Raw genomic sequence first — 12,431 nt, 5'->3', positions numbered from 1 at the left:
GCCTACAATAATCAGTTAACTTCCTTAGGAAAGATAACTGTTATAAAGTCAATATTACTACCTAAATTGACACATCTTTTCATAACGTTGCCTACACCAAGTAAAGAGTGGTTAAAACAACTGGAAAAAACCTTTTTCCAATTCATTTGGAAAAAAATGATAAAATACCAAGAGCACTATTAATTCAGAAGTATACTGGGAGGGGGGGGGGGGGGCTCCAAATGGTACATTTAGATTCCTACATCAAATCACTGAAACTGTCTTGGTTCAGGAGAATTTTACAATCAAAAGATAATCTACTGAGTACTCTCTATAGTGTAATTACAAGAAGTACAATATCTAAATCTCTCAAATGGCATCTACAACTTATTTTGGAAAGTAACTTTAATATCATATAGTGATTACATTGACATTGCACATCCAATTACCCTGCTTACTATAACGGTTTATGTGCCATGGACAATTGCCATAATAGAAACTCTTTGCAATGAAACAAGAAGATGGATAAATAAGGCGTGTAAAATATCTATATGAGGATAGATAAGATACGGCAAAATTGAAATATCAATAAATATAATTTCTTTTTTAAATTATTAAAAACGGTTTAACCTAACATCGATCTGTAACCCTAAGATATGTTAAGTACTATGGATATGTTGCTTTAAACTAGCATATGCATGTCAAAACCTCCATGCAATGTCATTTGGTAACCTTCAATGCAGTGGGTCTGACCTCCATATTTTTGTCTACTGGAAAACAAACCGATTCCAATAAACAAAAACATGGAGAGATGACCCAGTATCCTCTAAAAATATCATTTTTTTTTTATATCAACTATTGAACGTTTTTGGAAAATAACACAATTCCATAGATTCGTGGCCAAAGTCGCATGTATAGCATTTAAACACCGCACTTTGTTGTGACTGAAATGGATCAGTGGTTAGAGCACCAGACATAGAATTGTGGATTCGATACCACCAAAACTTTAGGATTTAATTTTTTCTTATAATTTGTTAAAATATTAAAAAATGAGTATAATATTTAGAAATTGTCCTTTTTATAAACTTGTATAACATTAGCAAATATATTTAATGAAAAAAAATTGAAATTGTTTTGTACGACTAAACCAAATGGGCATTTGCGCTATTTCATTTCCCCTTCTACTTTTGAGAAAAATTTTAAAGCCTGAGAGAGAGAGAGAGAGAGAGAGAGAGAGAGAGAGAGAGAGAGAGAGAGAGAGAGAGAGAGAGAGAGAGAGAGAGAGAGATGAATATCACAGAATTATAGATTACTCTGCCTTTTTATTCTATACTCCGTGTGCTCTGCATGAACAAGACGCGTTAAATTGACAACAGTTACAACTAAACACACCGGGAATTCAGCTAGATCATGGTACGTGAAGGGAAATAAGTTGTAAACAAGGAGTCAGGAATGAAGATGCCATTCTCCATTACTTTTGAATAATGACAAACATATGCATCATTCTCATCATCAGAAGTGACTTCTGATTCAACAGAATTCCAGAAATCAGGGAGACATGGGTTTTTGCCGTGCAGCACCGTAACCAACGATCCCCTGTCTCCGTTATAACTCACAGACGGAGGTTCAAGGCTTACAGCGGGTCACTGGGCCCGTCTTTGGGGGTGATTATGTTTAGATTTGTTAAGAACTGTGGAAAAATATAATCTTGATCTCCGAGAGATGAGAGCCTTTTTTTCATTAGGGATCGCATCGAACACCGAAAGTCGTTACAAAAGTGTCTGATAATAACTAAACCAATTTTCATAGTTTTTAACATGCTAAATAGTCAACCAAAGAAAAATACAAAGAGACAAAGAATATCATCTATATTTTAGAAGACTAAGTCTATTAATCTATCTCCAATATCATTCATAAAAAATCTAACTTCCTTTTAAATATTACTAACCATCCCCCTTCGCACCCTCCTCATAAATTCCATTTGCTGAAGAATTTTTAACAATTAAAATCCGCCATTCAATAATTTTTACCAATAACTTCTGTATGTTTTCTCTCGTTTCGACACAATCAATTCAATACAAATTTTCTAAAACAATTTTAGTTTGTTTTATTCAAGAGTTTTTTTTATCATCAAATTAGTCCTATTGTCAGAATGAATTTACAATCAATACAATGCACAATTTAGTTTTATTCGAAAGTTTTTTATCATCAAAATAGTTCTATTGTCGGAATTTACAATCAATACAATGCACAATTCATTTATAAATATTGTAAATTCAAGTGCTATCAACTGGGATAATTGTTACGAGTGGCAAAAAAATGGCTTCGGGTAGCCTCGGTATAAAGACATCTCGATGACGCCACCGGTACGTGTGCGCTTTATAACACTGGTATAGAATACCGGGTATTTCTCAATAATACTTGTTCTCATTTGAACACATGTAAGCACAATATGACGACTAGTACAAAATAGAAACAAAACAGAGGCACCCACTCACTCACAAAATATTCCCATTTTGACTGATGATATAAAATGATTGCTGCAGTCTCTGATCTATGAATAAAAATAATACCAAAGGGAATTCGTATATTGGTATGCTATGAGATCATCACTATACTATGATTCATATACCAGGTACACGCACAAATCATTCACGCAAAAATAAATAATCTTTATGAAACAGTGTATGGATTTCTGAGAATCGAACACCATCTCTTATTGAGCACGATCCGCCTAGGATTCTCATCACGTGGTTATGATGTGGACGACGTCATAATAATATGCAAATGAGCATGCAGATGAACGATGGTAACAATGATCCTAATAGACTTCTCGCACTGTTTTTGACGTCACCTGAAAACAAAGAAAACAAGATAAGATTATACAACGGGACTTATTTGAGACACAGAGATAGAGAAATGAGAGATGGTTCTGTGTAATCACCTTGAACCGGTCCGTCTGATAGACACTCGTTTCCTGTACAGGACAGCGTGTAGGCGGGAGAGGACGGAACGATGGGGTCTGTACAACGACAAACGGGATTAGAAGTAGGTCGTTAGGTACAGTCGTATCAAAAGTTACTTTTAAATGTAGAGCAAACTAAAAGTCATACTGAATCCTTCAATTTTGTTTATTTTTAAAGTGCTTATTAACTTACCTGGTATTTTGACTTGTACTACGTCATACAATTCCTCTGTCATGACGTCAGACATGCCATTGTCCACCTGACATCTAAACATAGACCCACTATTTTCCTGGGTAACTAGCAGCTGCACATGTTGAATGACCTTGGGTCGGCAGTCTGTGCCTTCTTTCACAATTTGCTCTGGAAGATTTTCAATGACCTCGAACTTAGAACTGCCGGGGGTTGAAATAAGCCACGTGAGTCTGACGGGTGGAAGGCCCGCCAAAACCTCGCATTCCAACTCACACGTACTGTTCTCGTCAACAATGATGACGTCATTATTTATCACTGGTTTCTCTGGTTTGGCTGCAATAAAAAAAAATTATTTGGTAAAAGTTTTAACTATATATGTATTAATTTTTTTAATACTAAGTTCTATAGCCTTGGTCATACTATTCTTGCCATATTCAACCTTGAATGCCTGATACCATTGAGAATTATCTGAGGTTTACACATCAAATGCGTGGAATGTTTGTCTAAAATTAAAGTGTTTTGTATTTGTCCTTTTAAAGTAGCCTTTAGTTTCTTTCTTCTTGAATATCATTAAAACTTTAAAGACATGTGACTCATACTTCTATTGAATCTTTTTTTAAAGATTTTTTCTAACAACCAATCTAAAATGATCGACATAGAAATTATACATTCTCTGAAATAGATGATATTCTAATGACAAATCTAGAATACAGCTGCCTAACAATGGATTTCTTCAATCTTCAGCTTCTTAGGTAACTATCTGGCATTACGTGAAAGAAGCCCCAGCATGTAATTACATGGTTACAGAAGCCTGATGCTGGGACTTCCGTGGAAATCGATGGTGAGGTTTGTGATGCCTACCACAGCAGCAGGTGTGTTCAATGTGATAATTAAGAAAGTGATGAGATCAAAATCAGCGGGTCAGTGTGTACACAATAGACAGGTATAGTACACCTGTATATTACACCTGTGCAGGTTACTATGCCATACGTCTGTCCCCATGTTCTGTTATATGTCAGACTTTCTCCTTTCATTTGCAATCATGTTTGTAGACATTTAAGGCAACATGAACTGCGGGAGGTTACTTTTACAAGTACATGTACAACCTCAGTTCTACTAACCTTGTTGACTCTGAGGCAGGTCGATAAGAAGACAATACTTATCTAATTAGACGTATTGTCTGTGTGCCATAGTGAATACTTAGCTACTCTATTGAGCGCAAATCGTATTCATAAGTACTACTATACATGTAATTCTCACTGTTCCTATGTACAAAGCACAGGCACTTGTTTCTGAGAAAAAAATTTACCCTATAGTATAATAATAACACTTATTATAGTATAATAACAACACTTATTATAGTATAATGATAACACTTATTATAGTATAATAATAACACTTATTATACTATAGGGTAAATTTTTTTCTCAGAAACAAGTGCCTGTGGTAGAAAGATAACGCGCCTGTATGCTGGTAAATTCATATTATTAATAGCTTCGTTTCAAGTGAAAGGCGTGCATGCACTTCTTTATACAATTGTTTATACTGCCGAAAAAAATGTTCAATGCAATTAAACTTTAAACAATATAAACGAACCTTTCAGTACGAGTCGGGTTTGGGATGAGGCGGAATTGTCTCGAGTACAGTCCCCTGTCCCCACAGTTAAAGTCGTAGATCTCAAGGTTAAACTTCAGGCCGTTCTCGTCCTGACGAATATTGGTCCTGGCTCGGTTCCGGAAACTCGGTTCAAGGTCATTGTTCCAAGACGCTCCTAGAGGCTTCGTGTCCTAATAATAACCCAAGAAGATGAAAATATCATTCTATTTTCATGTATAGGGCATTTGTTTAAAAAATGTCATTTTGAAAAAAATATTTTTTGCATCATCCAGATTTATAGAGATTGTACCTCTGAAAGGAAGTTATTCTGTAGGGTGACGAGGGTCTCCGGCTCTGTACCATTGTTCCTCCTCTTCCACTGGATGACGTACCACTTCTGGCCCGGGGGATTGACGTAGTTACACTCCATGGACACCATGTCACCCATCATCCCCGTCACCTGGTCCAGGGTCGTCAGGGAACCTGTGGAACGTAGCTAACATTAGAACCATTTTAATAAGAGCTTGGACTTTGGGTAGTTGTGTCAAACGGCAATGTGACGTAGGCCTGTCTATTTCATTGCTGGCCACTCAGCCATGGTTCTTTGAAATCACCAAGATTTGTCTGGCTTTTGAGCTACAACTACGCAATCGGTGCATATCTCGCTTGATACCGCATCATTTTGAACTTGTTTTGACGCAAGAAATTATAGCTACGTCCAACCGAAAGTCCAAGGCCTTGTTAAGATGGTTCTACTTTATAGCTTAGATATTAAGTACATAATGTAGATTGCCTTTTTGACGACCGTTTACAGTGACAGACCCATTCTGGCGGAACATACTGGTACGATAATACTTAGGGGTAGCGGAATTCTTCCTGATTATTCCCAAGATATGGATATCAAAATTTAAAGAATTGCAAAACAATCTCTTTAGCTGCATGTTTCGAGACAGATGCTGAGCTTCACTCTCGTTAAGTTATCTAGAATTCTCTCTCTCTCTCTCTCTCTCTCTCTCTCTCTCTCTCTCTCTCTCTCTCCGAAAACAATTTCCATCTCATTCAGACATCATTATTTGTGGAACGTATTATTGCATTCAGTATTGAGTCCCTGTTTATTTCTATCAACACTTGTAAATATTCGTAGCTACATGTATACCGCCGTTTTCCGCTCCAAGTTTCGGAGAATTTTTCAGTAAAATGATGTCGTTTTTATGCATAGATCCCTGCCTTTAGGACGATTCTGTTGTAGAGCCATATATCAAAACATTCATACTGGTTCATACAAGTCTCCTAAAGCAATGAGTGTAAAGAAAAAAGCACACATATGGCTTCTGACATGACCCTCTAAGTGTGGTGATAATTACAGCCGCCATGGAGTTGCCATAGCATAGTACTACAGTTTGTTTCATAATAAACTCTGCATTGTTATCAATTTTTACCAGTAACTACTTCAGTTTTCATTAAACTAAAAAATCTCCCTTTTAGTCGAGCACAATGGCCCTAGATCTAAGACGCGGCGCGTCAACTTGTATCGAATGTCAATATTTCGACTGTTATAACTCTCAATTGCATTTTGAGATCCGAAAATTAGAACCTAAACTTGCCAAACATCCTGAGGTTTGACTTTCATGTGCTTTTTGTCGTTTGAATTATTAACACTTAATGGCAATATTCCGCAGGGTCGCTAATTATGTGTAGATGAATCTTGGCGTAACTGAGAAGTCCAGATGTCAAGCAAGCCGGGATTTTTTCCGCTTCGATAAATCATTTTCTTATCATAATGAGCATCTCCATCGCACACAGAACGCATAACATCTACACAGACATCAAATATTAAAACTATTTCACACCTTGCAAGACTCTGGAAACAAAGGGGACGCCACAGGCATGCGCCGCGGGAAACGTCACGGGTTGGAGAATCCTCACAGAAACCAGACGCCTGGTGGGGAAGGGGAAAGATCTCTTAAGTCCAATATCTTACTCTCATAGATCTCTATAATGGTTTTCTTAAGTTTATTGAAATAGTATGACCGGGTTAAGAAAGTCCTGTCCAGTTAATGGAATGTTCATTATTCATGAGTGTATACTATGTATCGTGTGTTTAATTAAGCACGTTCGCCATGCATAGAGCCTGATCTTGTATGAATAGCTGGCTAAACAAGGAGACACAAACTAATATTTATCGGATTATAACTTTATATCGTTTGTCCGAGCGGCTCGATACACAATGACCCTTCCTAGTGCGACGGTATGTTGACAAAACGGCTCTCCCCTCTCCCTTACACCCTGCATTAATGACACACGACACCGGGCGCAGGCGACCATAGCCCTAGTCCCCCGGGACCGTTCGTCACCCCTCAGTCCGTCTAGTCCGCCTGACAGGACGTCAGCAATGACACTGGTCAGTCAAACAGGGTGTCGATGACGGTGAGTGGGATTGACAAACTCCCCCCATGAGACTGAGTATAATTAACTCTCGTGTGAGAGGAAGCTGCGAGAACCCTGGTAGTCATCGAAATACACGTGTGGTGAGCGGCCCTGGCGCAGGCGCACTGGGCGTTAGTGGAAGGCCGTTATAAGACTTCGGTACCAAATGATGGTGATTACTAAGATAGTGACTGTGTTTATATTCCATTTCTGTGGTGCTTAGTTTTAATTACAATTGTGATCAATACAGTCATTTGTATCTAAACAGTTGAGAATTCCTCAAAGTAAGACTGACATTCTACAGACACCCTACATGCAAGGCCGCGCCGTCACGTAACTCATAATTGACCATTACCCAAACACTGATTATCAATGTATGGAGATCCCTATAATAATGCGTACAATGAGGTTTATTGTGAAATAAACTTTAATAAGTAATGAAATTATTACTTCTTTTTGCTAAATTACAACGTCCGAGACTTTTAAATATTGAATACCTGCTCAGAAAGTTGGTACAACATAATTCAATTAGGAGTGAGACTTTGTTAACAAATGCAGGCCTGGAAAATATAATTGTACGCGAGAATCCTTGTAATTAAAGATAAAAAGAGCAATTTGAATGCATCACACTGAGGTTTCACCCCAGGCCCGGGGTCCCCTGGTCTCGCTGGGTCTGTCGATATATATAACACTGAAATAGCCGCCGTTACATGTATAACGTTGTTTGCCAAACGTGTTAAACTCTTTTGTATATTCATGCTACAATTAGGTATATTTGATATTGTTAAACACAGTTAGCACTGATTTATCAGTCCCCGAATTTAATAATTAGCAGTTAGGAATGAGCAGTATCTGGATCAACATCGGTTGTGGGGACTGATTCCGATCTACACGATAAGACAAGGATCGTCTGTTAAACACCGCGCTCTGATCTCTTAAAACGATTCCATTCAACAAAGAATTTAACACATTATTCCACTCATTCGTAAAACATTTCCAAAGACAAATCTGTAAGCATGATAACAATTATAATCGCTTAAAAATGATAGAATCAATCTTATTTTACAGTTTTGTGCGATGAAAAATATTCTAACTGTATTCAAAATAGGGGAACTAAATTCGACGCATCGTTTTTATTACAGGCAGATGATTATGCAAATGAAATCAAGTAAAAAAACAAAGAACAAAGTCGGTTATCAATAGAAAAAAATTGCATAATTAAGATTTCTTTATATATATGTATTGAAATATTTGATGCTGTGAATTAAGTACTTACCAATGACTCCAAGAAGTTCGTTAAGGTAAATGAAAGTGATGAGTCTAAGAATTGTAGTCCACATTGTTACAATCTCCAAACAAATGATGAAATAAAAATACAAAAAGTATCAACAGTCAAAAGAAAGACGCCGGTCTGAAAGGAGGATGAAGATGGGTATACAGCGACGCGTCAGAAAGCAGCCACAACTGAATGATTAGCAGACGACAAACGGCGCGTGCGATCACCAGTGATTAATTGGCTGAGAGCTCTAGCTAGTTACGTTCCTGTCCACTAGGCGGCGCTGTAAGCGCAGGTGAACAAATACTACAATTGCATTTAAAATTGGTCCTGCCGTATATTATTGTATCAGAATACGTGCTTTAATTCTACGGTAATTGAATAGATTACGGGTGCAAGAAGACAGTTCTGTCCCTTTGAAGAGTGAAATTAGTTGTAAATGAAGTAAGAGGGTACCCCGCCGTTACATTACGCTGCCGGCGGATCTCACCACCTTTGATTTGTTACAAAGTGTTAAAAACAGTTAAAAACGGTTTGTCACTCCTCAGAAAAAAATCACCACAATAGGAAGAAAAGTATTGACATATGGTGAAGGCATTTATTATTGAACAGTGAATTTGTTTGGGTCTACATTGACTGATCGAACTCTGGTGTCTCCGTGTGATCGGGAGACAGAAACAAATTATAAGCCATACATAATGCATGTAGTCAGTTTTAGAACTCGAACGTAAATAATCGCGTTGTTATAACAACTGCTTAAAAATGATGTATGTAAAAAGGGAATTAGAAATCTGCTAAGAGTGAAATGAGAGAAAACTCCTCAGGAAGAAAAAACAAGCCCCGAAACCATTCACTAATTATAATACCTCGATAAATACATGTATTGATTTATTTCAACTTTTTCTGGATTCGCACAAACATAACTATAATTTTACCACAGGTGCTTGTTGACTGTATCCACCCCCCCCCCCCCTCCCGACCGAATTTTACAGAATAACCAATGGGATTTACTCACATATTACTAAAATTATCTATAAAAATTGTAACAAAATATATACATCCAAGTGAATAAATTGAAAAAAAAAAATACCAAAAATATTTTTTTGTAATAACACCCCCTTTCGATATATCTTATGTGCAGAGGGGGAAGGGGTGTTTTTAAATAATGTTTTTTGATATTTTTTGTTTTTGTTTTTTAAATGTATTCACTTGGAAATATTTTGTGACAATTTTTAAAGATTATTTTAGTAATATGGGAGTAAATTCCATGGGCTATTATATAAAATTCGGTCGGGGTTGTGTTGGGGGGGGGGGGGGCAGTCAACAAGCACCTGTGAATTTGGCAGGCACATCTTTTAATATTTTTACAATAATAATACATGTATCAAGTAAGGATTAATTTTGCTGTATATCCGGTTACAGTAACGAGTCCAGATCCCCTTCTCTTTTATTGGAAGGGGCGGTTATGTTGGAGACCCCATCAGTCTCCTTCTCTTTTATTGGGAGGGGGACGGTTATGTTGGAGACCCCATCAGTCTCCTTCTCTTTTATTGGGAGGGGGCGGTTATGTTGGAGACCCCATCAGTCTCCCTCTCTTTTATTGGGAGGGGGACGGTTATGTTGGAGACCCCATCAGTCTCCTTCTCTTTTATTGGGAGGGGGACGGTTATGTTGGAGACCCCATCAGTCTCCCTCTCTTTTATTGGGAGGGGGACGGTTATGTTGGAGACCCCATCAGTCTCCTTCTCTTTTATTGGGAGGGGGGCGGTTATGTTGGAGACCCCATCAGTCTCCTTCTCTTTTATTGGGAGGGGGACGGTTATGTTGAGACCCCATCAGTCTCCTTCTCTTTTATTGGGAGGGGGGCGGTTATGTTGAGACCCCATCAGTCTCCTTCTCTTTTATTGGGAGGGGGACGGTTATGTTGGAGACCCCATCAGTCTCCTTCTCTTTTATTGGGAGGGGGGGGGCGGTTATGTTGGAGACCCCATCAGTCTCCTTCTCTTTTATTGGGAGGGGGACGGTTATGTTGAGACCCCATCAGTCTCCTTCTCTTTTATTGAGAGGGGGGGGGGGGGCGGTTATGTTGGAGACCCCATCAGTCTCCCTCTCTTTTATTGGGAGGGGGACGGTTATGTTGAGACCCCATCAGTCTCCTTCTCTTTTATTGGGAGGGGGACGGTTATGTTGGAGACCCCATCAGTCTCCTTCTCTTTTATTGGGAGGGGGACGGTTATGTTGAGACCCCATCAGTCTCCTTCTCTTTTATTGAGAGGGGGGGGGGGCGGTTATGTTGGAGACCCCATCAGTCTCCCTCTCTTTTATTGGGAGGGGGACGGTTATGTTGAGACCCCATCAGTCTCCTTCTCTTTTATTGGGAGGGGGACGGTTATGTTGGAGACCCCATCAGTCTCCTTCTCTTTTATTGGGAGGGGGACGGTTATGTTGAGACCCCATCAGTCTCCTTCTCTTTTATTAAGAGAGGGACGGTTATGTTGGAGACCACATCAGTCTCCTTCTCTTTTATTGGGAGGGGGACGGTTATGTTGGAGACCCCATCAGTCTCCTTCTCTTTTATTGGGAGGGAGCGGTTATGTTGGAGACCCCATCAGTCTCCTTCTCTTTTATTGGGAGGGGGACGGTTATGTTGAGACCCCATCAGTCTCCTTCTCTTTTATTGGGAGGGGGCGGTTATGTTGGAGACCCCATCAGTCTCCTTCTCTTTTATTGGGAGGGGGACGGTTATGTTGGAGACCCCATCAGTCTCCTTCTCTTTTATTGGGAGGGGGGCTGTTATGTTGAGACCCCATCAGTCTCCCTCTCTTTTATTGGGAGGGGGACAGTTATGTTGGAGACCCCATCAGTCTCCCTCTCTTTTATTGGGAGGGGGACGGTTATGTTGAGACCCCATCAGTCTCCTTCTCTTTTATTGGGAGGGGGACGGTTATGTTGAGACCCCATCAGTCTCCTTCTCTTTTATTGGGAGGGGGGTGGTTATGTTGTGACCCCATCAGTCTCCCTCTCTTTTATTGGGAGGGGGACGGTTATGTTGGAGACCCCATCAGTCTCCCTCTCTTTTATTGGGAGGGGGGCGGTTATGTTGAGACCCCATCAGTCTCCCTCTCTTTTATTGGGAGGGGGGCGGTTATGTTGAGACCCCATCAGTCTCCCTCTCTTTTATTGGGAGGGGGACGATTATGTTGGAGACCCCATCAGTCTCCTTCTCTTTTATTGGGAGGGGGGCGGTTATGTTGGAGACCCCATCAGTCTCCTTCTCTTTTATTGGGAGGGGGCGGTTATGTTGAGACCCCATCAGTCTCCCTCTCTTTTTTATTTGGAGGGGGACGGTTATGTTGGAGACCCCATCAGTCTCCTTCTCTTTTATTGGGAGGGGGCGGTTATGTTGGAGACCATCAGTCTCCTTCTCTTTTATTGGGAGGGGGACGGTTATGTTGGAGACCCCATCAGTCTCCTTCTCTTTTATTGGGAGGGGGACAGTTATGTTGAGACCCCATCAGTCTCCTTCTCTTTTATTGGGAGGGGGGGGGGGGACGGTTATGTTGGAGACCCCATCAGTCTCCTTCTCTTTTATTGGGAGGGGGACGGTTATGTTGGAGACCCCATCAGTCTCCCTCTCTTTTATTGGGAGGGGGACGGTTATGTTGGAGACCCCATCAGTCTCCTTCTCTTTTATTGGGAGGGGGACGGTTATGTTGAGACCCCATTAGTCTCCTTCTCTTTTATTGGGAGGGGGACGGTTATGTTGGAGACCCCATCAGTCTCCTTCTCTTTTATTGGGAGGGGGGGGGACGGTTATGTTGGAGACCCCATCAGTCTCCTTCTCTTTTATTGGGAGGGGGACGGTTATGTTGGAGACCCCATCAGTCTCCTTCTCTTTTATTGGGAGGGGGACGGTTATGTTGGAGACCCCATCAGTCTCCTTCTCTTTTATTGGGAGGGGGACGGTTATGTTGGAGACCCCATCAGTCTCCTTC

At 40.1% G+C, this 12,431-nt stretch overlaps 1 pseudogene; it reads right to left on the bottom strand.

The window, feature by feature from the left end:
- Positions 1–2,154: 2,154 nt before the first annotated feature.
- Positions 2,155–8,690, bottom strand: LOC128157526 (uncharacterized; annotated as a pseudogene).
- Positions 8,691–12,431: the final 3,741 nt, after the last annotated feature.

This window comes from Crassostrea angulata, chromosome 7, assembly GCF_025612915.1.
Source record: "Crassostrea angulata isolate pt1a10 chromosome 7, ASM2561291v2, whole genome shotgun sequence".
Taxonomy (NCBI): Eukaryota; Metazoa; Mollusca; class Bivalvia; order Ostreida; family Ostreidae; genus Magallana; species Magallana angulata.
The sequence above is the reverse complement of the archived record's forward strand: the minus strand, read 5'-3'. Positions and strand labels throughout refer to the sequence as shown.